General features: G+C 39.6%; 1 protein-coding gene across 2 annotated transcripts in view; it reads left to right on the top strand.

Annotated features, from left to right (window-relative positions):
• The first annotated feature begins 2,245 nt into the window (after positions 1–2,245).
• The window catches only part of UBAP1 (ubiquitin associated protein 1), a 56,219-nt gene continuing 33,748 nt past the window's right edge, over positions 2,246–24,716 (top strand). Inside the window, exon 1 of one of the 2 annotated variants that reach the window (XM_036854349.1) lies at positions 2,246–2,466. The gene's annotated coding sequence lies outside the window, so the exon portion shown is untranslated. The remainder of the gene's footprint in view (positions 2,467–24,716) is intronic. The other variant, XM_036854350.1, reaches the window with a different exon arrangement.

The following is a 24,716-nucleotide window of genomic DNA, read 5'->3' as shown; positions in this document are numbered from 1 at the left end:
TTAATTCTCCTGATGAAGAGATTTGCTCAGATCACTGCTCTCTCCACAAACCTTCTGTGGCTGCCCATTATCTGTTGAATTACGTAGGCAAGTAATCCAAAAGTGATGATTTGCTATTCTCTGTTCAGTTTATTTTTTTAACATGTATTTTAAAAAATGTTTTATTTATTTATCTATTTATTTATTTATTTATGGCTACATTTGGTCTTCGTTGCTGCGTGCGGGTTTTCTCTAGTTGCAGGAGTGGGGGCTACTCTTTGTTGCAGTGCGCGGGCTTCTCATTGCGGTGGCTTCTCTTGTTGAGGAGCATGGGCTCTAGGCGCATGGGCTTCAGTAGTTGTGGTGCATGGGCTTCAGTAGTTGTGGCTCATGGGCTCTAGAGCGCAGGCTCAGTAGTTGCGGCGCACAGGCTTAGTTGCTCCGTGGCATGTGGTATCTTCCTGGACCAGGGCTCTAACCCGTGTCCCCTGCATTGGCAGGTGGATTCTTAACCACTGCACCACCAGGGAAGCCCGGCAGGCAGATTCGTAACCACTGTGCCACCAGGGAAGTCCCTTAATATGTATTTTTATTTATTTATTTATTTTGGCTGCACTGGGTCTTCGTTGCAGCACGTGGGATCTTCGTTGTGGCATGTGGGATTTTTTTTTTTTTAGTTGCAGCATGCGGGCTCATAGTTGCGGCATGCAAACTCTTAGTTGCGGCATGCATGTGGGATCTAGTTCCCCGACCAGGGATCTAACCCTGGACACCTGCATTGGGAGCACAGAGTGTTACCCACTGGATCACCAGGGAAGTCCCTCTCTGTTCATTTTAACTGCCCCCTTCTGGAATGCCCACTTTCTCTCATTGTGGATTAAAACTGCTGCACTCTTCAAAATACAATTAATCTTCTCTGGAGCTCTGGAGAGAAAACAGGGCTAGAGAATTAGACACCAGAGTGTACACATTCTTTATGTACAGTACCAAGAAAGTATAGAGATGTAAATCTCTCCTAATCCTTTAGCCAAAGGTCAATTTTTCCAGAGCAACTGATGCCATCATCACTCTGACTTTTTTCTAGAGTTACTGTTTATGCTTCTATTTTTCCCACCAGTTAGGAACTTTTGGGAACAATGACTCATCTCATTCAGTTATGAACCTCAATGCACTTGATTCTAGGAGACATCCAATAAGTATAGAAGGCAGTAAAGGTTTGGGATTGGATTACCTGGTTTAAACCCGTTGGATGTCCGAACTGGAGGGAGATTTAGAGGCCACCTTTCAACCCATTCATTGTGTTGCTGAAATTTGGCCTCTGTTCACTGGTGCCTAATAGAAACACGTAGACAGTTTTGGGTGAAGTAGAAAAGAACAGCTTTATTGCTTTGCCAGGCAAAGGGGTCACAGTGGGCTAATGCCCTCAAGACTGTGTGTCCTGCCTTGGAGGAGGTAGTGAGGAGTCTTACAGTGTTCAAGGAGCAGGGAGTGGTCAGCTCGTGGACATTCTTCTGATTGGTTGGTGATGAGGTAATCGGGAGTTGGCATCATCAACCTTCTGGTTCCAACTGGTCTGGGGTCTACATGCTTGTGGGCAGCCTACAGTTAACTTCTTCCACCTGGTGGGGGCAGGGGTTCAGTATCTGCAAAACAGCTCAAAGGACATAGCTCAGAATATTATCTATAGTCCTTCAGGAAGAACTAAAGGTCCTTGACTTTGTTTAATGGCTAAAATATTATTATTGTGTCTTGTTTGACTGTTTTTCTTTCTTTCTGCATTTTTTTCAGTTCTCTGATTAAATTTATTCTTCGACAAAATTTTTTTTTACAGACAAAAGGCAGGCAGAGGACATGGGTGGGGGTCTTTTCTGGTAAGGCCTCATAGGGTCGTGCTCCCTTACAATTTGTAAATGGGGAAAGTGAGGCCCAGAAAGAGTAGGACTTTGTACCAAGTCAATGACCCAAGACCAGAAGCCAGACATCCTGATTTCCAAGTGGGTCTCCTTGGTAAGCCTTTGTGCTTCCCTTCGAGATTCAAGTGTCTCGCACTCCCACCTGGGCCCCTTCTCCAACCCTTACGCATTACCCTCTCAGTGACCCCCACCTTTCGTCCCTCCTCTAGGGTGTGCCGGGTTCACTGGTTCCAACAGCGACGCTCTGAATCCTAGCAGATGTTCCGCCCTTGTGGAGATTAGTCACGTCACCGTTGACTCCTCCCATTGGCTCGAGGGATGGAGCGCGGCGCTATGACGTCAGACGCCCAAAGGGGAGGAGCGGTGAGGGGACGGAGGAGGGAAGTGGGGTTTCAACATGGCGGCTGTGGCACTGGCGGTGGTTACGGTGACGGCCTGGCCTGGGGAGGGCAGAGTTGGAGGTGGTGGTCTTCGCTCTCCCTAGGGGCCGTCAGGAGCTCAGCGGGGACCGAGCCTGGGAGGCCGGCCGGCGGCAGCACCTTTCGGCTTCTGGGACAGCGGCGGCAGCGTTCAGGTGAGGGGGCCTCCCGCTGGGGGAGGGGGAGATGGGCGGAGTTGGGGGAGGGAGCAGGTACCGGGAGACGGATGGGGGAGGGATAGGGAGGAAGCTGGAGGCTGAGTGGAATGAGAGGAGCGGCAGCTCAGGGGGTGTGAAGGCGAAGGGGCCAGAGAGGGGTGACTTGGGGAGGATTCTGGGAGAAGGGTCGGAGTGAGGGGACCAGAGTTGAAGGGGGCGGAGGGCAGATGGGATGCGGGAAAATAAATGAGTTCGGATTAAGGGGACTAATACTCTACTGGAAAATAGGTGCAGTAGACATCTATCTGGCTGGAGCGAGAGCTCGGTGGGAATTAGAGGATGTTGGGGAGAGGGACCCAGGTTTTAGTAAAGGTTAGTGATGGGGAAGACTTGAGGGTGAGTTGGGGACAGGAGATACAGATTTAGTTTTCCCTGAGGCGATGAGGTTAGAGGGAAAGGGAGGAGACCAGATCCGGGGCGAGTGATCTTTGGGGATATATTTGGCCTTGCCTGGTCTTCTCCAGGCATGTTAATCTTGCTTCTTTTGTTTGTTTCTTGGGTGGAGACTTATCTGTACAGTCCCCCTGGGCTTCAGAAACAGCCCCTAATCTTTCTTGTGGATCATTAATTTATAGTTCATTTATTTGATCTCTGTCAGCGATCTCTGACCTTTGTGTTGTCGCCACATGTTTTTGTTTCCAGACAGTTTCTTAAAAGTGTGGCTAGGCATAAAAATACATTTTATATTAAACCGAAATAAAATTTTGAGAGTTTTTAGACACCATGGAGTGTTGCAAAACCAGATTTGGTAATTTAGTTATCTATTAAATAGCTTCTGTTCTAACTCCACTTACTAGGGCTTCTTTCTTTCCTCAGTTCTAATTATTAGAATTTGAGAATTTGGATAGATATGATGGATGTTTCTCTTTAGAATTTTGTCAGATTTGATGATGTGAAAAACGGGGCACTTAGTCTTTAGTGATAGACAGCTCTTTCTAGTTAATGTCCCAAACTAGTTAAACTGAAAGTTTCTGGATTATTTTGTAGCAAAGAATGTAAAATGTCTGAAGTCTAAAAGAATTACATTGTTTGCATTAACCTACTTTTTAAAGTGGGATTTTATAAATTTTTGTTTCTAATACATCCTATTCATTCTTTGTTACTTAGTTATTCAACGTTTATTGACTGCCAAGTGTGTGTCATTATAATTATGGAAATGGGAAAATTAATATTTCTCTAGTGAGAATATCACTGCACAGCCTCATTGGAAGAAAAAGTGTTTTTCGGAAGTGAAGACTAAGGAAGGCTTATAAAATTATGTAAATATAAGAACTTACTGAATTTTTCTTTTGTTTAGTATTTGACTCATTATTTCATCATGACCTACTTTATGTATATCTGAAAGATTTTATTTTTCTTTTTGATTTTGAAGAAGACAGTAACAGTATCCTAATATAATATTAGGTCTGTGGACAATTCTCATCAGTAGTTTTTAGTTCCCATTTCTTAGGCTGGCAAACATCACTTTATCTTGGGTGACTTTTCTTTGATGTCTTGACTGTGGTAAGGTATTTAAAATGAGGATTCCTGAAGTTTAATTCAGTGACTAAAATTCTCTCTGAATTTTTCAGCATTGTAAATGTATCTTCATTACCTCAGAGTGTAGTTGTCAGTATTACACATTTTTCCTGTTATTTAATTATATTGTTGAGTGTTTTGTGGTTTTTTTATATGTAGATTATTTTAAGTGTAAACATTTTCCCCACAGAGCAACCAAAACCAAAACCAGACCATCAGTTTATCATTAATCAGGTAATTTTCTTCAGACAGTCTTTCTCAAGAAAGGCAAAAGGTAGCATACAGTACCTTAAATTAGGTATTAAATAAACTTCTTCTTGGAGTCAAGAAAACCTTGAGTTGAAGCTTAGAAATCAACTGGATTTAGTTTCCCACATAGCATGGGAATCCTTGCATCTGTATCACGAAGATAAGTGAAAATCTATCCTCTTTTCCAGAATCTAATTCCTTATAGGAAGGAGCCTTTCAGTCAGAGAAAGATGTAAGCAGGGTGTTGCTCTTCTAACCTGTAGCACACAATTTCTTGTAATATTGGAAAATAATTTGAATGTAAGAATAATATTTTCCTATGAATTGAGAATTATAATTTCAGATTTAAAAAATTTTAGGTGAGGGCAGCTAGATTTACAAAGGGATATGTGCTAAAATTGGGTCTATATTAATGAGCTAGGCATTGTTAAACACTTTACATAATCTCACTTAATCCTTACAATTTGTTTAGGTAAGCAGGTTGTGAGAGGCATGCTTTTTAGGTGTTGAGGAAACTGAGGATTAGAAAAGTTGAGTAACTTAACCAAGGTTACTAAATTTGTCCAATTTCAATGCCTTTACTGCATCTGTTACATCATTTTGCCATTCGGTTCCTATCAAGTAAATTTAAAGTGTAAGCATGAGTTTTAAAGTAATACCATTTTAAACTACTTGTTCTCACTGAAATAGTAGTGTAACTGGAATGATAAATAGTTCATTACAATTTTAGTCACTTAAGATATTATCAGTATTCTAGGAGGAAGTAAATACCTGAATATTTTGTACTTAACAAAATAAACTGGATAAACTGGATAAGGGACTAAAAGTTTTTATACTTGTATTGCTGAGTCAGTTTGGACCTGCTTCAGCAAGGGCCAAAATTTGTATTTGGCAGCAATCCTCATGTGTTCTCAGAATTTTGGATTGGTCATTGTCAGTTGCTTAATGCTTACCAAACACTTCCAGTGTTTGAGTCACTGAATTGGCTCATGGTAATTGTGAATCTTGTGGTTTACTGAGTCAAGAGCCAGCAGTGTGTGTGTTTTGGTTGTTTTACTTCCTCCCCAACACTTAATATTGTCAGAGTTTTAAATTTTTTTCTAATCTCTTGGGTTTGAAATAGTATCTACTGTGTTTTTATTACCATTTCCCAAAGTTGAGCATCTTTTTTGTGTGTTCATTGGCCATTTGTGCTTCTGTGATGTGTATATTCAAGTTCTCTGCTTATTTTTGAGTTTTCTCTTTTTCTGATTGATTTTTAAGAGTTCTTTATTGATTTTGTATACTAATTATTTGTTGATGGTTTGAAAATATCCTCTCCTAATTTGTGACTTGTCTTATCTCTTCATAGTCTTTTGATGAGAAAAGTTCATAATTTTAATGGACTGAACTGTTCAGTCTTTTATGCTTTTTATATCATATTTAGGAAATCCTCTTCTACTAGGCATGCTATTTTAATAAATAGAAGAGTATACGTGTCTGTCACGTGGCATCTAATCTGACATTTAGTACCAATATTTGCTTGATTAGAAAGGCCAACTTCTCAAGAGTTGTGTTTGTATTGTCTTTGGAGTTACAGGGCCAGACTTTTTTTTAAAATAAATTTATTTATTTATTTATTTATTTTTGGCTGCATTGGGTCTTCGCTGCTGCGCGTAGTTGCGGTGAGCAGGGACTACTCTTTGTTGCAGGTGCGTGGGCTTCTCATTGTGGTTGCTTCTCTTGTTGCAGAGCACGGGCCTTAGGCGCGTGGGCTCAGTAGTTGTGGCGCACGGGCCTAGTCACTCCACAGCATGTGGGATCTTCCCGGACCAGGGATCGAACCTGTGTCCCCTGCATTGGCAGGTGGATTCTTAACCACTGTGCTGCCAGGGAAGTCCTGGGCCAGAGGGTTTTAAAAGCAGCTTGAGTTGTGCTTTATACACAGGTTACATATATTTCCCCAAACTGGGAAACTAACAGATTTGTGAATGATGTATGCATTTTACAAAATGTTAATAATGTGGTATGACGGTGAGAGAGTTTTCTTGTGTGGACAATTCATGAGTCACTCATTCTGAGCAGTTAGGATTTCTACTAAAATATGTTCAGAAAGATTTTTTGATATCTAGTCCTGTCTAGTGTGGGCTTTATCAAGAATAATTGTGGTTTGTGAGAGAGCTGATGTGGAAACATTTTGGAAGAGTTTTTTTGTTTTTATTTTCAAGTAATACAATATTATATAATTAGGAGAAAATTAGGTGGAATGTAATTACATTAAGTAAAAAGGAGAAATATGTAAATTTTCATAGTTAAACAACAACTTTGGACTTCCGTGGTGGTGCAGTGGTTAAGAATCCGCCTGCCAATGCAGGGGCCACAGGTTCAAGCCCTGGTCGGGGATGATCCCACAGGCCGCAGAACAACTAAGCCTGTGAGCCACAACTACTGAGCCTGTGCTCTAGAGCCCGCGAGCCACAACTGCTGAGCCCACGTACCACAACTACTGAAACCCACGTGCCTAGAGCCCGTGCTCTGCAACAAGAGAAGCCATGCGATGAGAAGCTCGTGCACCACAACAAAGAGTAGCCCCCTCTCGCCACAACTAGAGAAAGCCCACACGCAGCAACGACGACCCAAAGCAGCCAAAAATAAATAAAATAAATAAATTAATTTAAAAAACCCAAAAAACAAAACAAAACAAAACAACAACTTGTTCCTGTGTGTGTGTGTGTGTTTTTTTGTTTTTTTTGGTGGGGGGGTGAGTATCATATGTTTATGGTATTTAAATTATATTAGATATATTTAAAAGAATGAAGTACTCTTCTTAGTATTGGAGAAACTACATCTGTTTAAAGTTATGATGGGGAATTCCCTAGTGGGCCAGTAGTTAGGACTCCGAGCTTTCACTGCCCAGAGAGCGGGTTCAATCCCTGGTCAGGGAACTAAGATCCTGCAAACCACGTGGTGTGGCCAAAAAAAAAAAAAAATTGTGATGAACATTGCAAATTGACTAGAACATATGTGAGGGAGGATATAGTTTTTCTGTTTTGTTTTTTAAACTCCCTGCCCAGTTCTTTGGACTGTGTGGCTCTTATCCACCATTAAACCCTTATCTCTTAGGTTATTTTTATAAAAATCTTGAGCGATTTGATTTACTCTGTCGTGTATTAAAGCCTCTAAAAACTTTTTTCTTTTTTTCATGAGAAGACTATGGAGTACTATGAAGTTTGGGAACTGTTCTTCTAAGCAGTTGGATGTTCTGATCCTGGCAAAGATCATGTTGAAATATAAAACATCCACCAGACTTTAATTATACTGCAAATACTGTATAGTGATATACAGTACACCCTTGATATTTGTGAAAGATATGTCCGTAGAGTTTTGAGAATCCTTGCATAAATACCATACTTTAGAATGTCCCTCATAGCTTATAGAAGAGTATAATGGAAAATTTTTAGTTACCATCAGATTTGATGGGTAAATAGAAGAGAACAACAAAGTTAGAGATTTTGATGCTAAACTCAGTCTTTAGCTACCACCAGATTTGATGGGTAAATAGAAGAGAACAACAAAGTTAGAGATTTTGATGCTAAACTCAGTCTTCACCTACCTTTAACTCCCAATCTTTTGCTGTTTGTCACTGCTGGTTGGCCTATCCCCAGCCTCTTTTAATAACCCTTTGGAGACTCAAGGTCAAACTGGCTTTGCTTGTCTTGTACTGCATCTCGTCATCATGGTCTTAGTCCCAGGCAGGGTTCATATCCTCATTTCTTCCTTCGTTAGTAAGAATGGAATCTTCCTAATCCTGACATCTTCCTATAGTTTGGGAGTGTTAATATTTCCTTCTAGAGTTCAGTGGCAAAGGATATGGGCAGTAACTTCCCTATTTCCTCCTTCAGGCAGATTATACCTTATACCACACCATGTATGAAAAATGACTCCTTTCTGTGGGTGGAATTCAAAGTCAAATGTCAGCTAGATTACAAATTATTATATGGAGTGGAATTTAGGGGTAGCTTGTGAATTCTGAAAAAATTTTCTTCCATCAAAGGTTACTCTATTTCCAAGTGATAATAACAATAGGAAATCAACCAACCAACCTACCACAAATTTTGTTCTGAAATACTTTAAAATTACTGAAGGTCTTGAATTGTTTATATCCTGTCCCATCCATTTTCTGAAACAGGAAATTCTAGCTAGTTCTTGTAATTTAATAGGGAATCTAACTTTATCCTTGTAGTAGATAGTTTTTACAATAATATTTCACTTACCTAGCTTATTCAGAGACCTCGGTGTTTTATGTAAGCAGATTTTTAAGATAATGGAACATTTCTTCTTTGAGAGCCCATGTTAAACAAAATTATTGGTAGATTATTAAATGAGAATCTTTTATAACTATACCTTTTATAATGCAGTCATTAATAATGTATGGCTTACTCCATAATAATGTAGGTCTTACTCCACATGTCTCTAGGAAGCTATGCTTTTTCAGTTGTTGGGACTCTGTTTTAAAAAAAAATGTTTTTGGTCTGTATGTATTACTGGCAGTAAAATTTAGTGAAAGAGTATACATATTAGGGTAACTGAGGTTTATTTTATTTAGTATTGTAAGAAATTATATTTAGGCACAGTTGTAGTTTGAGACGTTCTTGATCTGTCCAATACGATAGCCACATAGTGCAGATATAAAACATTTTTATCATTATGGAAAGTTCTTTTGGACAGCACTGTTCTCGACAAATGCTTGTCAAATTTTATTGTGCGTGTAGATCACCTGGAGGTCGTGGTAAAATGTAGATTCTGATTCAGTAGTTCTGGGTGGGCTTGCAATTGCGTATTTTTAACAAGCTCCCAGGTTATGTTGATGGCCCAAGGACCATACTTTGAATAGTAATTTTTTTTTAAATGAGATTTCTTTTAAAAAATTAATTAATTAATTAATTAATTAATTAATTTGTGGCTGTGTTGGGTCTTCATTTCTGTGCGAGGGCTTTCTACAGTTGCGGCAGGTGGGGGCCACTCTTCATCGCGGTGCGCGAGCCTCTCACTATCGCGGCCTCTCGTTGCGGAGCACAGGCTCCAGACGCGCAGGCTCAGCAATTGTGGCTCACGGGCCTAGTCGCTCCGCAGCATGTGGGATCTTCCCAGACCAGGGCTCGAACCCGTGTCCCCTGCATTGGCAGGCAGATTCTCAACCACTGCGCCACCAGGGAAGCCCTGAATAGTAATTTAAAAAAAAAAATTTATTTATTTTTGGGCTGCGTTGGGTCTTGTTGCTGTGCGTGGGCTTTCTCTAGTTGCAGCAAGTGGGGGCTACATTTTGCTGTGGGGCGTGGGGTTCTTATTGTGGTGGCTTCTCCTTGTTGTGGAGCACGGGCTCTAGGTGTGTGGACTTAAGTAGTTGTGGTGCGCGGGATCAGTAGTGTGGCTCGCAGGCTTAGTAGCTCTGCGGCATGTGGGATCTTCCCAGACAAGGGCTCGAATCCGTGTCCCCTGCATTGGCAGACAGATTCGTAACCACTGAGCCACCAGGGAAGTCCCTCAGTAGTAAAGTTCTGAATTTACTATAACATGAGGTTGATTTGGGACCTTTTTATGAGATATTTTCTTAATATATTATAAGCTTTTTAATTAACGTCTTTTGCCAGGAGAGATTATATTGTAATGGACAGAACTCTGGACAGTGAGTTGAAAGATCTAAAGTTCTAGTTCTGGTTTCCCATTTAAAACTAACCATCTCTTTCAGACTTGAACTTTTTAGTTTGTGGAATGGGAATACCTGCTTATATCTCCTAGCATGTGAGGTTCATGTAAGATGATGTATGTGATGGTCTTTTCAAAAGTACCTAAGACTTTAACATATAGTTTTGAAAATTATAAAGTTTTTAGCGTATACTTTGTTAGAAGCATAATACTTTTCCACTGTTAGCTAACATTCTTATTTTTCAAAAGCTAATATACTGCATTTTATCCGGGAATCTCAGTAACTTTTATTTATTTTTTTATGCTTAATGTTTGTCTTTTTCCATTAGAATTAATTTTAATGAGGGATTTTGTCCTGTTATATAGCTGCCACTTAGAGAAGTACCAAGCAATAATTGTAGGTACACCTTAAACAGATGTTGAGTGAACGAGGCATGAAGCCTGAGAAATTGCCTATTGCTGTGACCAGGCAGGGATAGTTTTTCAAATGAACAAAATTTGATTGGGAACCAGCAAGGGGGAACAAAAAAGTAATTAGTTAGGGACTTTTCTGCTGGTGCAGTAGTTAAGAATCTGCCTGCAATGCAGGGGACACAGGTTTGAACCCTGGTCCAGGAAGATCCCACATGCTGTGGAGCAGCTAAGCCCATGCACCACAGCTACTGAGCCTGCGCTCTAGAGCCCGTAAGCCACAACTACTGAGCCTGCGTGCTACAACTACTGAGGCCCGCGCGCCTAGAGTCCATGCTCCACAACAAAGACAAGCCATCACAGTGAGAAGCCTGCGCATCGCAATGAGAAGCCTGAGCACCGCAAGGAAGAGTAGCCCCCACTCGCCACAACGAGAGAAAGCCCGTGCACAACAACGAAGACCCAACGCAGCCAAAAATAAATAAATTTAAAAAAAGAAAAAAAGAATTCTCCCTTTCACCCAAAATGTGCACACACACACACACACAAAATTAAAAAAAAAAAAAAAAAGTAATTATTTAGCTAGTTTTTCCATTGGGGGAAAAGAATAAAAGCCAGATAACATCTCTCTTCACTATAGAATTCTATTTGCATATTCCTGTGGGGTTTTTTTTTATTATTATTTTTTGGCTGCGTTGGGTCTTCCTTGTTGCACGTGGGCTTTCTCTAGTTGCAGCGAGCGGGGGCTACTCTTCATTGCAGTTCGCAGGCTTCTCATTGCAGTGGCTTCTCTTGTTGTGGAGGAGGGGCTCTAGGCATGTGGGCTTCAGTAGTTGCAGCACGCAGGCTCAGTAGTTGTGGCTCGTGGGCTCTAGAGCGCAGGCTCAGTAGTTGTGGTGCACAGGCCTAGTTGCTCCGTGGCATGTGGGATCTTCCTGGACCAGGGATTGAACCCGTGTCCCCTACATTGGCAAGTGGATTCTTAACCACTTGCTACCCGGGAAGTCCCAACCTTTTTAAAATTATTATTATTATTATTTTTTTTAACTTTTGGGTTTATTTATTTATTTATTTATTTATGGCTGTGTTGGGTCTTCGTTTCTGTGCGAGGGCTTTCTCTAGTTGCGGCAAGTGGGGGCCACTCTTCATCGCGGTGCGCGGGCCTCACTATCGCGGCCTCTCTTGTTGCGGAGCACAGGGTCCAGACGTGCAGGCTCAGTAATTGTGAGTCACGGGCCTAGTCGCTCCGCAGCATGTGGGATCTTACCAGACCAGGGCTCGAACCCGTGTCCCCTGCATTGGCACGCAGACTGTCAACCACTGCGCCACCAGGGAAGCCCCTTAAATTATTATTTTTAATCTTTAACTTTTATAGAGGGTTTCCTATTTGATCTTCAGGGACTCACTTATAAGTCAATGTAAAAATGAATGGGTTTCTTATTATGGGTGACGGTCTCTTGGTACCAGCTTTCTTTATTCTTTAGAGTACGTACAAGCCATTGAAGTGTGGAACTACTCTTATTAAAATAAGATTTGGTTTAGGAAGGTGAGGAGGTTCCAGTAGACAGTGGTAACTATTGCTTGTGTTATCTTATTTTGTACTTATAATAACCCTTTTGATTTACTTTATATTAACATTTCTTATATTATTAATCTTTGCCTTTACTTATAAGAAGAATGTGTTTGTTGAGTTTTGTTATTAGAGATATATTACAACCCGTTTTGATAGATACTTGTAAAACAACTAAGATTTGTTGAAAGGTCTGCCATGTGCTTTTTGTTTTCCTTTATTAGAAATCATTTCATAATAAAATATATGAAGTTATAAAATATAGAAGAAAAATTCTTTTGTATATGTATTGTATGTATCTTTAGCTTTAGAAGTAGAGCTCTTAAGACAATTGCCAATAATCTTATGTTAATTGCTACATGCGGTAATCTGAAGCAAATCTGTTAGTTGATAATTTTCAAAGGATGAGGAGCCTTTGTTGATTTTGTTTCCTAGACTCTAACCATATAGATATCTTTTCTATAACATTTCCTATCCTAATTTCCCATTTTCTAAAAGGCTTGTATTTTATGCTTTTTCTTTTTTTGAACCCAGGCTGAATATTGGTCTTTGAACAGGGGGAGTAAATTCTTTCATATTAATTATGATTATAAATCTACTTAGTTTTATTCTTATTCTACGTTTTCTGTTTACCCTCCTTTTTTCTTGTTTTTTTAAAATCTTTTTCTTCCTTTTGATGAATTTTCTATATTTGACTTCTTTGCTTTAGTTATTTGAAAGTTGCTCATCCTATTCCTTTTTTTATGTTGGTTGCTGTTAAAATTTTTATATGTAATTTTAAAATTTATTTATTTATTTATTTATTTGGCTGTTCCGGGTCTTAGTTGCTGCATGCAGAATCTTCGTTGTGGTGTACGGTATCTTTAGTTGTGTCTTGTGAACTCTGAGTTGTGGCATGTGGGATCTAGTTCCCTGATCAGGGATGGAACCTGGATCCCCTGCATTGGGAGCGTGGAGTATTAGCCACTGGACACCAGGGAAGTCCAATATATGTAATTTTTATACATAAAATCCATATGTCCTGTATATGTAATCTCTACAATAAGACAAGTTTGTTTTACTTCCTCCTCCCTCCCAAATTTCTCCCATTTTCAGGTCATATCAGATTTTAGTTCCAGATCACTTATTTACTTTTATGTCAGGAGTTGCCTTGGACTACGTTTATTTTACTGATTTATTTGCCCACTGCTTTTTCTGATGTTTTCCATTTCTCCTACTTTAGATTAACTTTATGCTTTGGTAGACTATATCTCTGAATTCTTTTTTCAGGGAGGAACCAATGAAGAGTGAGTTTTCAGTCTTTAGATGTTGAAATGTTTTCATTTTGCTCCCTTATTTGGATACTAGGGTTCTAATTTTACAACTATTCTTAATCAGATTTTTGAAGATAATTGCTCCATAATTTTATAGCCTCTGTTGTTGATAGTGAGTTCTTGAAGCTAGTCTTATTCTCTTTCCTTTGTATATAACCACTTTCTATCTGGAAGCTGTTTGTTGTTCAGACTTTTAAAAATCTGGTGATGATCTAAATTTTTATGATGTGTCTAGATTTCAGTTTTTACCAGTGCATTTTGCTTGGTACTCACCTCTTCTAGTTTCAAGACTGTGTTATTTATTTACTTAGCTCTTAGAGGTTTTATTTCTCTTTTTCCGTACTCTCAGTTCTCTCCTGAAAGTCCTGTTAGACCAATTTGAGAACTGCTTAAAACTATTGATCCTGAGCTTGAAACACTTTCACCATGGCATATTTTTTCCACCTTCTAAACTCGTCTGTATTTAGGGCTGGATTTTTAAAAATAGCTTTATTAAGGTATAGTTCATATATCACAAAATTCAGTCGTTAGAAGTGTACATACAGTTCAGTGTTTTTTTAGTATTCACAGTGTGGTGAAACCACCACTACAGTCTGTTGAAAATGTTCCAGAGCATTTTCAGTACCCCAAAAAGAAACCTCATGTCCATTAGCATTCACTCCCTATTCCACTCTCCCCACAGCCCCTAGCAACCACTTATTTACTTTCTGTTTCTGGATTTGCATATTTTAGACATTTCACATAAATGGAAATATAATATGTAGTCTTTTGTGACTTGCTTATTTCATTTAGCATGTTTTCTGTGTTCAACCATGCCATATTTTTTTCCATAAATTTATTTATTTTATTTATTTATTTTTGGCTGCGTTGGGTCTTCGTTGCTGCACATGGGCTTTCTCTAGTTGCAGTGAGCGGGGGCTACTCTTTGTTGCGGTGCGCGGGCTTGCAGTGGCTTCTCGTTGCGGAGCATGGGCTCTAGGCGCGTGGGTTTCAGTAGTTGTGGCATGCGGGCTCAGTAGTTGTGGCTCGAGGGCTCTAGAGCGCAGGCTCAGTAGTTGTGGCACACAGGTTTAGTTGCTCCGCGGCATGTGGGATCTTCCCGGACCAGGGCTCGAACCTGTGTCCCCTGCGTTGGCAGGCGGATTCTTAACTACTGCACCACCAGGGAAGCCCCATGCCATTGTTTTTTATTGCCAAATAATATTCCATTGTATGGATATATTATGTTTTATTTATCCATTTGTCAGTTGATGGACAGTTGGGTTGTTTCCACTTTGTCTGTGTGGATGTATGTTTTCATTTCTCTCAGGGATTACACTTAACATCTTAAATTTCGAACAGTCTAGTTTGAACTGATAACCGACTTAACTTCAATATCATACAAAGACTCTGATCCTGTATGGTTCTGTACTACCCCCTTTAAACGTTGTTGTCACAAATTGCAACTTATGTGCAACATGGATGAACCTGGAGGGCATTATGGTAAGTGAAATAAGCCAGGTATAGAAAGACAATAACATAGGTTTTTTTTCCGGTTGCGTTGGGTCTTCGTTGCTGCGGGCGGGCTTTCTCTAGTTGTGGCGAGTGGTGGCTACTCTTCATTGAGGTGTGCTTGCTTCTCATTGCAGAGGCTTCTCTCATTGCTGAGCATGGGCTCTAGGCACGTGGGCTTCAGTAGTTGCAGCACATGGGCTCAGTAGTTGTGGCACATGGGCTCTAGGGCACGCAGGCTTCAGTAGTTGTGGTGCTTGGGCTCTAGAGCGCAGGCTTAGCAGTTGTGGCGCACGGGCTTAGTTGCTCCGCGGCATGTGGGATCTTCACAGACCAGGGCTCGAACCCGTGTTCTCTGCGTTGGCAGGTGGATTCTTAACCACTGTGCCACCAGGGGAGTCCAGTAACATAGATTTATAATAATTTTTGTGCATTAAAAAAAACAATCTGTACTAAATAAAAAGGGGAGTTGGAAACCGAAAACAATACTAGCTGTTAGCCCATTTATTCTTTTTTTAATAAATTTATTTATTTATTTATTTATTTATTTATTTTTGGCTGTGTTGGGTCTTTGTTGCTGCATGCAGGCTTTCTCTAGTTGCGCGGAGTGGGGGCTACTCTTCGTTGTGGTGCACGGGCCTCTAATTGCAGTGGCTTCTCTTGTTGTGGAGCACAGGTTCTAGGTGCACAAGCTTCAGTAGTTGTGGCACGTGGGCTCAGTAGCTGTGGCCTGCAGTCTCAGTAGCTGTGGCCTGCAGGCTCTAGAGTGCAGGCTCAGTAGTTGTGCCTCACGGGCTTAGTTGCTCCATGGCATGTGGGATCTTCCCAGACCAGGGCTCGAACCTGTGTCCCCTGCATTGGCAGGCGGATTCTTAACCACTGTGCCACCAGGGAAGTCCTAGCCCATTTATTCTTAGCAGAGATCTTTATTTCTTCCTGAGGTTTTGAGTTACTGTGGTATTCTGCTATTTCAGCCTGAAGGACTTTTTTTTTTTTTTTAATTTATTTATTTTTAGTTTTGGCTGCCTTGGGTCTTTGTTGCTGCGCACGGGCTTTTCTCTAGTTGCGGCGAGCGGGGCTACTCCTCGTTGCGGTTCCTGGGCTTCTCATTGGGTGGCTTCTCTTCCTGCAGAGCACGGGCTCTAGGTGCACGGGCTTCAGTAGTTGTGGCACTCAGGCTCAGTAGTTGTGGCTCACGGGCTCTAGAGCACAGGCTCAGTAGTTGTGGTGCATGGGCTTAGTTCCTCCGCGGCATGTGGGATCTTCCCGGACCAGGGCTCGAACCCGTGTCCCCTGCACTGGCAGGCAGATCCTTAACCACTGCACCACCAAGGAAGTCCCACTGAAGGACTTTTAACATTTCCTGTAGGCAACAAACTCTCTCAGGTTTATTTATCTGAGAATGTTTCAGTTTCTCCCTCATTTAAAAAAAAAATTATTTATTTTTTTGGGTTACGTCGGGGTCCTAGTTGCAGCATGTGGGATCTTTCATTGCAGTGCAAGGGCTCTTCGTTGCAATGCGTGGGCTTCTCTCTAGTTCTGGTGCACAGGCTCAGTAGTTGTGGCATGTGGGCTCTCTGGTTGTGGCACGTGGGCTCCGGAGCACATGGGCTCTGTAGCTGTGGTGCAGGCTCCAGAGCGTGTGGGTCTGTAGTTGTGGTGTGCACTCTCCAGAGCATGAGGGCTCTGTAGTTGTGGCAGGCAGGCTTAGTTGCCCCGTGGCATGTGTGATCCTAGTTCCCTGACCAGGGAGCGAACCTGTTCCCTTCATTGGAAGGTGGATTCTTAACCACTGGACCACCAGGGGAGTCCCCCTCCCTCATTTTTTGTTTTTTTAATTAATTTATTTTTGGTTGCGTTGGGTCTTCCTTGCTGTGCGTGGGCTTTCTCTAGTTGTCGCGAGCAGGGGCTACTCTTCTTCGTGGTGTGCGGGCTTCTCATTGCGGTGGCTTCTCTTGTTGCAGAGCACGGCCTCTAGGCGCGCGGGCTTCAGTAGTTGTGGCATGCGGGCTCAGAAATTGTGGCTCATGGGCTCTAGAGCACAGGCTCAGTAGTTGTGGCATACGGGCTTAGTTGCTCCGTAGCATGTGGGATCTTCCCGGACCAGGGCTCGAACCTGTGTCCCCTGCATTGGCAGGTGGATTCTTAACCACTGCGCCACCAGGGAAGTCCCCCTCCCTCATTTTTGAAGGACAGTTTTTGCCAGATACAGTATTCTTGGTTGACAGTTCTTTTTTCTTTTGTTAATTTAAATGTGTCATCCTACTGTCTTCTGTTCTTCATAGTTTCTGATTAGAAATTGGCTGTTAATCTGTTGAGGCTCCCTTGTAAATGATGAGTTGCTTCTCTTGCTTTTAATGATTCATTCTTTTTTTCCAACAGTTTGGTTATAATTTGTCTTGGTTTGAATCTCTTTGAGTTTATCCTACTTGGAGTTCATTGAGCTTCTTGGATTTGTAGATTCATGTCTTTCATCAAATCTGGGAAGATTTTGGCTGTTATTTTTTAAAATAGTCTTTCTGCCCTTTTCTCTTTTCTGGGACTCCTGTAATGTGGATGTTGATATGCTTAATGGCATCCCACAGGTCTTTTAGGCTCAGTTTGCTTTTCTTTATTCTTTCTTTGTAGACATTGCTCTATCTTCAAGTTTGCTGATTCTTCGTTTTGCCTGCTCAGATCTGCTGTCGTACCCATCTAGTGAACTTTTTGTTTCAGTTAGGATATTTTTAGCTCCAGAATTAAAACTACCGAAGTATAGAAAGTTGAACATGAAAGCCTTCTTTTACCTTCTTCCAGAACTAACCATTGTTAACAGTTTGGTATGAATCCTTTCTGATTTTTGTGTACATACAAAAAGCCATGCAAATATATGTGCTTGTTGAGTTTTTTTTAAGCTTTTTGTTTTGATACAATTTCAGATTTACCAGAAAACTTGCAATAATAGTACAAAGAGTTCCTGTATACCTTCTATTGAGATTACCTACATGTTTCATATTTTTGTTATGTTCTTCACTCATTCTCCTTTCCTATCATCTATCTGTCCTCTATTTGTATTTACATATACACATTATTTTTTTCATAATTGCTTGAAAGTAAGTTGGAACTTCCCTGGTGGCGCAGTGGTTGAGAATCCGCCTGCCAGTGCAGGGGACATGGGTTCGATCCCTGGTCTGAGGAGATCCCACATGCTGCAGAGCAACCAAGCCTGTGCGTCACAGCTGCTGAGCCCACGTGCCACAACTACTGAAGCCCGTGTGCCTAGAACCCGTGCTCCACAACAAGAGAAGCCACCGCAATGAGAAGCCTGTGCACTGCAATGAAGAATAGCCCCCGCTTGCTGCAACTAGAGAAAGCCCGTGCACAGCAACGAAGACCTAACACAGCCAAAAATAAATAAGTTAACAAAAAAAAAAAGAAAAAAAGAAGAAAAGTAAGTTGAAGACATGGTTCCCTATTACTACTTTACAGTGCGTGCTTCCTAAAAATAAGAACATTCTCTCACATAGTCACATACTAATGATCAAAATCAGGAAATTAACTGTTATTGAATCACCCATTGTCCAGCAACATTCTTATAGCAAAAGAACATCCTGGATCATGCATTACATTTAGTGGTTTTGTATTTTTTTTTTTTTTTTTTTTTTTTTTATTTATTTATTTATTTATTTATTTTTAGCTGTGTTGGGTCTTCGTTTCTGTGTGAGGGCTTTCTCTAGTTGCGGGGAGCGGGGGCCACTCTTCATTGCGGTGCGCGGGCCGCTCACTATCGCGGCCTCTCTTGTTGCGGAGCACAGGCTCCAGACGCGCAGGCTCAGCAGTCGTGGCTCACGGGCCCAGTTGCTCCACGGCATGCGGGATCCTCCCAGAGCAGGGCTCGAACCCGTGTTCCGTGCATTACAGGCAGACTCTCAACCACTGCGCCACCAGGGAAGCCCCTGGTTTTGTATTTTTAATTGCCTTTCATCTGATACAGTTTCTTAGTCTTTGTCTTATGACTTTGACATATTTGTAGAGTGCAGACCATTTATTTTATAGAATGTCTCTCAAGATGGGTTTGTTTGATATTTCTTGATGATTAGATTCAGGTTGTTTGATACTTCCTCATGATAGTTTCACTTTTGGCAGGAATACCACAGAATTGATGTGTTCTCAGTGTATCATATATGGAGGTGTCAGTTTGTTCCATTACTGGTAATGTTAATTTTGATCACTTGGTTAAGGTGGTGTCTGCCAAGATAAAGTTACTGTTTTCTCCACCATACTTAATAAAAAATATATTGTGGGGAGATACTCTGAGACTATGTACATATCCCGTTACCCTTGTGGAACTTGAACCCACTTGTTTTAGCATCTACTGATACTGATTCTTCAAATTATTGATATGATGGTTGCCAATTATGAGTTAGGTTTAATGCACAGTTTTAGAAAATTAAAATGTGATTATTCTGCAGCCTCTTTCATTTTACACTATAGCAGTAACATCTTTTTATTTCTTTATTTTAGAAAGTTCCAAACTTATAAATGTAGATCTAGCCATAACAGCTGTCAATCTGCCTTTCTTCCTCCCTCTCTCCCTCCCTTCCTCTTTTTCTTTCTTTCTTTCTTTCTTTTTAATAAATTTCAGGTGTACAACATAGTGATTCACAATTTTTAGAGGTTATACTCCATTTATAGTTATTATAACAATCTTATTTCATATACATGCCCTCTTCCCAGTTATTTTGGAGCAAATCCCAGGCATATCATTCCATCTGTAAATATATTCTTGTGTATCTCTGAAAGATAGGAATTATAAAAAAACTGTAATACCGTTGTCCTACCTTAAAATTTAACTTATTTAATATTATCAGATATCCAGTTAGTGTTCATATTTTCCCAATTGTTTTGACTTTTTTCCTTAGTGTGTTTGGATTGGGATCCAAATAAGATCTGTATGTTGTGATTGCTTTATTTATTTAAGTAATATTTTTTAAAATTTTAATTTAATTAAATTAATTAATTTATTTGGTTGCACCGGGTCTTAGTTGTGGCTCGCCGGCTCCTTAGTTGCAGCACGTGGGCTCCTTAGTTTTGGCATACAAACTCTTAGTTGTGGCATGCATGTGGGATCTAGTTCCTTGACCAGGGATTGAACCTGGGCCCCGTGCATTGGGAGAGCAGAGTCTTAACCACTGCACCATCAGGGAAGTCCCTATGATTGCTATAGATTTATTGCTTATGCTCTTTTTTAACTTATAGATTTCCTCCTTTCTATTTTTCTTTTTTTTTTTCTTTGAAATTCTGTGTTGACGGAAACAATTTTTCCTAAAAAGTGTCTTACAGCTAGGAGCTTGCTGTTTAATTCAATTTACTACTATTTCAATTAGAATTTAGTGTCTATATATAAATATAAGTATACATATATACAAATATATGAGGTTTGTTTCTTTTTATTTATTTATTTATTTATTTATTTATTTATTTATTTATGGCTGTGTTGGGTCTTTGTTTCTGCGCGCAGGCTTTCTCTAGTTGCGGCGAGCCGGGGCTACTCTTCGTTGCGGTGCGTGGGCTTCTCATTGCGGTGGCTTCTCTTGTTGCAGAGCACAGGCTCTAGGCGCGTGGGCTTCAGTAGTTGCAGCACGTGGGCTCAGTAGTTGTGGCTCGCGGGCTCTAGAGCACAGGCTCAGTAGTTGTGGCACATGGGCTTAGTTGCTCCACGGCATGTGGGATCTTCCCAGACCAGGGATCAAACCCGTGTCCCCTGCATTGGCAGGCAGATTCTTAACCACTGGGCCACCTGGGAAGTCCGAGGTTTGTTTCTTATTTTCCTTTTTTTCTCCTTCCTTTGTCAAATTTTGGTATCAGTATTATGCTAATCTCATATGATAACTTGGAAATTTGGCAACATTAATTCAATAGGTACTTACTAAGCACTATTTACAGACACTATGCTTGGTGAAATGGTGAACAAAACCAAAGTGGTTCTTGTACTCATAATGCTTAAAGCCTAGTGGAGAAAGCTAGGCAATAAATAAATCCTGTATAAAACTACAAACTGCAAAGCTGTGTTTGTCTGTTGCCATTTTATGTGTTGGAATAATTTAAGTAAAATAGGAATAATTTGTTGCTTAAAGATTTACTAGAACTTTAAATAAAATCATCTATTCTGATGCTTATATTTACATAAAATTATTTTATTTGCCTGTGAAATTACTTAGCAACCCTTACCTTCTCCCCTCAGATCCTTGATATTCTGTGAAGTTGTGCCATTTTTATATTGTTTGTTCCCTGGTATTGCACAGTGTTCCCCTGGGGGTATGAGTTCTCAAGTTTGGTGAGCAAGGCTCTGTTACTTCTTTGTTTCTATGGGAAAAAAATCATTCAGATTTCACAAGACTGAAACAGTCAGAATGATGCAATCCACTGAATGTGAAGACTGTTGAAAGGACAGAAAAATTATGTTTTTGATTACTTCTCTCAGATCAGATTAATAGCCTCTGGTATGATAATTAGCTTCTTTGTATTTTAAATTGACCAATTATTTTGTATTGGCTTCTAGTAGAGTGAAATTGTTTTATTAGTGTCAAATAGTAAGCGTTTTCTTCTCCTTCAACATGGGTGTGGACTATGTATACCTACTGAGTCATAGATTCAACAAGTAATTACATGTGTTTATGTGCCCTCATAACTAAGAATATGAAGTCTTGTGATATCTTGCTTATATATATTACTATAAAAACGATTGAAGTACGTAGTTATAAAAGAATGTGTCTAGATCCTTAAAGGTTTTGCAAAGATTGTCAGAGGTAATTTACTCCAGGCCTCTCTTTTTACCGAAGAAGCCCTGAATTTTTTTTTTTTCTTCTTCTTTCTTTGAAAGGTTTTGACTGGCTCTAAACCATACCAAATTGATGAAAGAACTGAGACTAGAACCTAAGTTTTTAACTGTCCAGAGTGCTCTTTTCTCTCTTGTGTTCTGCCATGAGTTGTGATGTGGTTTTTGAAAGAGTTGGGGAGGAGATGATATTTTTGGTTCAGCAATTTCTTGAAATTATTTCTTCCCAGTTAATGTTTATTCATAGTTTAAAAAATTAAGTTGGATAGGTTTATGGCTGTATTTCCTCTTGGGACATTGTGCTCTTACTTGCTGAACTCTAAATTACATTAAAGGGAATGTTAAGTGAATTTTAGTGAATTGGTTAAGATATTGACTTGAAATTTTTAATTGGCTAATGCTTTATGTCATGACTCCCAATTCTAGCTTTTAGCTAGTCAGTACTTTCCTGTTCTTACATTATGTTAGCCTCACAGACCTCACCATTTCATACTATTTATTGGTAACTACAGGAAATCATTGTTTAACTTTTTTAAGGGCATTGTTTTGTCTAATTTCATTCCCAAGTTACGTATTAGTTAGCTATATAAAATTATCATATTTTCAGAAAGTTTGAGAGGGCAAGAAGACATGAAAAGGCCACCTCTGCTAAAGACTAGACACTGTGCTTGGAGGATTAAGAGGAGCCCAGAGTCCAGGAAAATCCTTGTTTGGATTTTTCTTGACCCATTTTGGAATTAACTAGAGTTCTTAACTGCAGTTCTGATAAAATCACATTGGGTCAGTAACTTGCCTTGACAATACTATATTATCTTTTTTATGTACTACTTGTTGCTTTTTAAATTTTAATGAGCTGATATTTAACTATAACCAGTTTTTATTAAACTGTGAAATGAACTTTGCATTGAGTCACTATTTGCTTTTCTTAAAGCCTTTAGTATACTATATGGTTAGTAGCTTTGGTAAAAACCTCATTTGCAAGAGAAATTAGTGAGAAACCTTGTACAGTACAACAATTTGGCTTTAAAAATAACCTTTTGTTTTCAAAGTTTTTCATGAGGCAAGCATTTTGTTGAATTTTAAGTCTCAGAAAGTTGTTTTTGCCCACTAGCTTTCTGTATAGAGTGAAATAGGTTTTATGTATTTGGGCAGTTGTGCACTGTTACTGCACTTTTGTTTGTTTGGAATTTATTTTGGTATGGAAGTGTGAGGTGAGCATCCAACTTTACTTTTTTCTAGGTGGCTACTCAGCTGTCTCATCACTTCACAGATTTTAAATGGCACTTTATTTATTTTTTTAAAAATATTTATTTATTTATTTATTTATTTGGTTGCTCCAGGTCTTACTTGCGGCACGCAGGATCTAGTTCCCTGACCAGGGATCGAACCTGGGCCCCCTGCACTGGGACCGTGGAGTCTTAACTGCTAGACCACCAGGGAAGTCCCTTAAATGGCACTTTAAATGTCTACATTTGGGGTATTTTTAGGGATTTCTACTCTGTTCCATTGATCTGTTTATGTGCCAGTACAGCACAGCTTTAAGTGTTGTATTTTGTAATAAGTATTTTAATATCTGACAGGCTATTCTCCCTTTATTATTTTCTTTGGAATTTTCTTGGCTATTGTTAATTGTTATTTCCATATGACCTTTAGAGTCAGCTTGTCTAGTTAAAAAAATGAAAACAGAAGACTCCAGTTTTCATTTGCATCATGCCAAATTAATATAGCAACTTAGGAAGAATTGATCTTAATGATGTTGTGTGCCCTAGCCAAGATTATCATATATTTTTCTGGAATTGTATAAGTCTTCTTTTGTGTCTCAGTAGCTTTAGTTGTCTTCCGTTACATCTTAGTTTATTCCTACTTCTTATCTCCTGTGGTATATCATGATTCCTTTATACTTCTTATCTGGTCATTGTATATATGAAGGATATTTGTTTCAGAATATTAATTTGTAATTAATTAAACACCTTTTTGTATTATATTTGTAATAGTTTTTCAGTTTTTGGGCTTCCTTGGGAAAGTGTATCTTCTGACTTTTTATACTTTTTACTTCTTTCATCTGATGTTAAATAAAGCAATTGTGATAATGGACATCTTTGTCTTGTTCCTGTGCTTACTGGAATCTTTGTATAGTTTCCCCATTAGTCAGCATTCTCTGGCTTTGGTATTGAGAGGGATGATTTTTGTTATTGTTTTAACCTTATATTAAGGACATAGCTATATGATTTTTCTTCTTAGATCTATTAATATATGGTGAATTATATCAACAGATTCCTAATATTCAACTATCCTGTATTCATGGAATAAATTCCACTTGGACATGATGTATTCCTATAATGTACTACTAAATTTGTGTTTTTTATTTTGAGGATTTTTTAATCTGTATTTATACATGATATTTTTCTGTAGTTTTTTTCTTTTATGGTGTCATATTCTTACTTTAAAAAAATTAGAAACCTTCCTTCTTATGTTTTAGAACCATGAAAATCTCATTGGACTAAGGTTTCTTTTGGGTGGCAAGAGCTCTTTGATAATTTTTTTCTCTTTCCTCTTTGGTTATAGGTCTGGTTAACATTTCTGCCTCTTCTATGGTCAGTTTTGATAGTTAGTATTTTTCTAGAAGATAATCCATTTTATCCAGGTTCTCAAATGTATTTGACAGAAGGGGAACAAAGCAATGACTTGGGATTATTTGAATTTCCTCTGTCATTTTGTATACATATCCACCCCCCCCCCTTTTAAAATTAAGTTAGCTGGATGGTTATAATTTTCCAAAGAACCAACTCTTGGGTTTATTTATTAGTTGATCTGTTTTTCTGATTTTTAATTGATTATTTTCTGCTTATATCTTTGCTGTTTCCATTCTTGTGTTTTCTGTGGGTGTGGTTATTTATACCGTAAGTGCTCATGCTGTGAATTTTCCTCTGAGACTGCTGTGTGCTATAGATTTTCCTGAGTACTGCTTTAGCTGCATGTTGTAGGTTCTCAAGTGCAGTATTTTCATTGTTGTTATCTTTTGCATTTTATTTTTGGTTCCCTCTTTTTTTTTTTGGCTATGCCACGCGGCCTAGTTCCCTGACCAGGGATCGAACCTGGGTCCCCAGAGGTGGAAGCGCGGAGTCCTAACCAC

The sequence above is a fragment of the Balaenoptera musculus genome, chromosome 6 (genome assembly GCF_009873245.2).
Source record: "Balaenoptera musculus isolate JJ_BM4_2016_0621 chromosome 6, mBalMus1.pri.v3, whole genome shotgun sequence".
Classification (NCBI taxonomy): Eukaryota; Metazoa; Chordata; class Mammalia; order Artiodactyla; family Balaenopteridae; genus Balaenoptera; species Balaenoptera musculus.
This window is presented reverse-complemented; position numbering and strand designations above follow the sequence as displayed.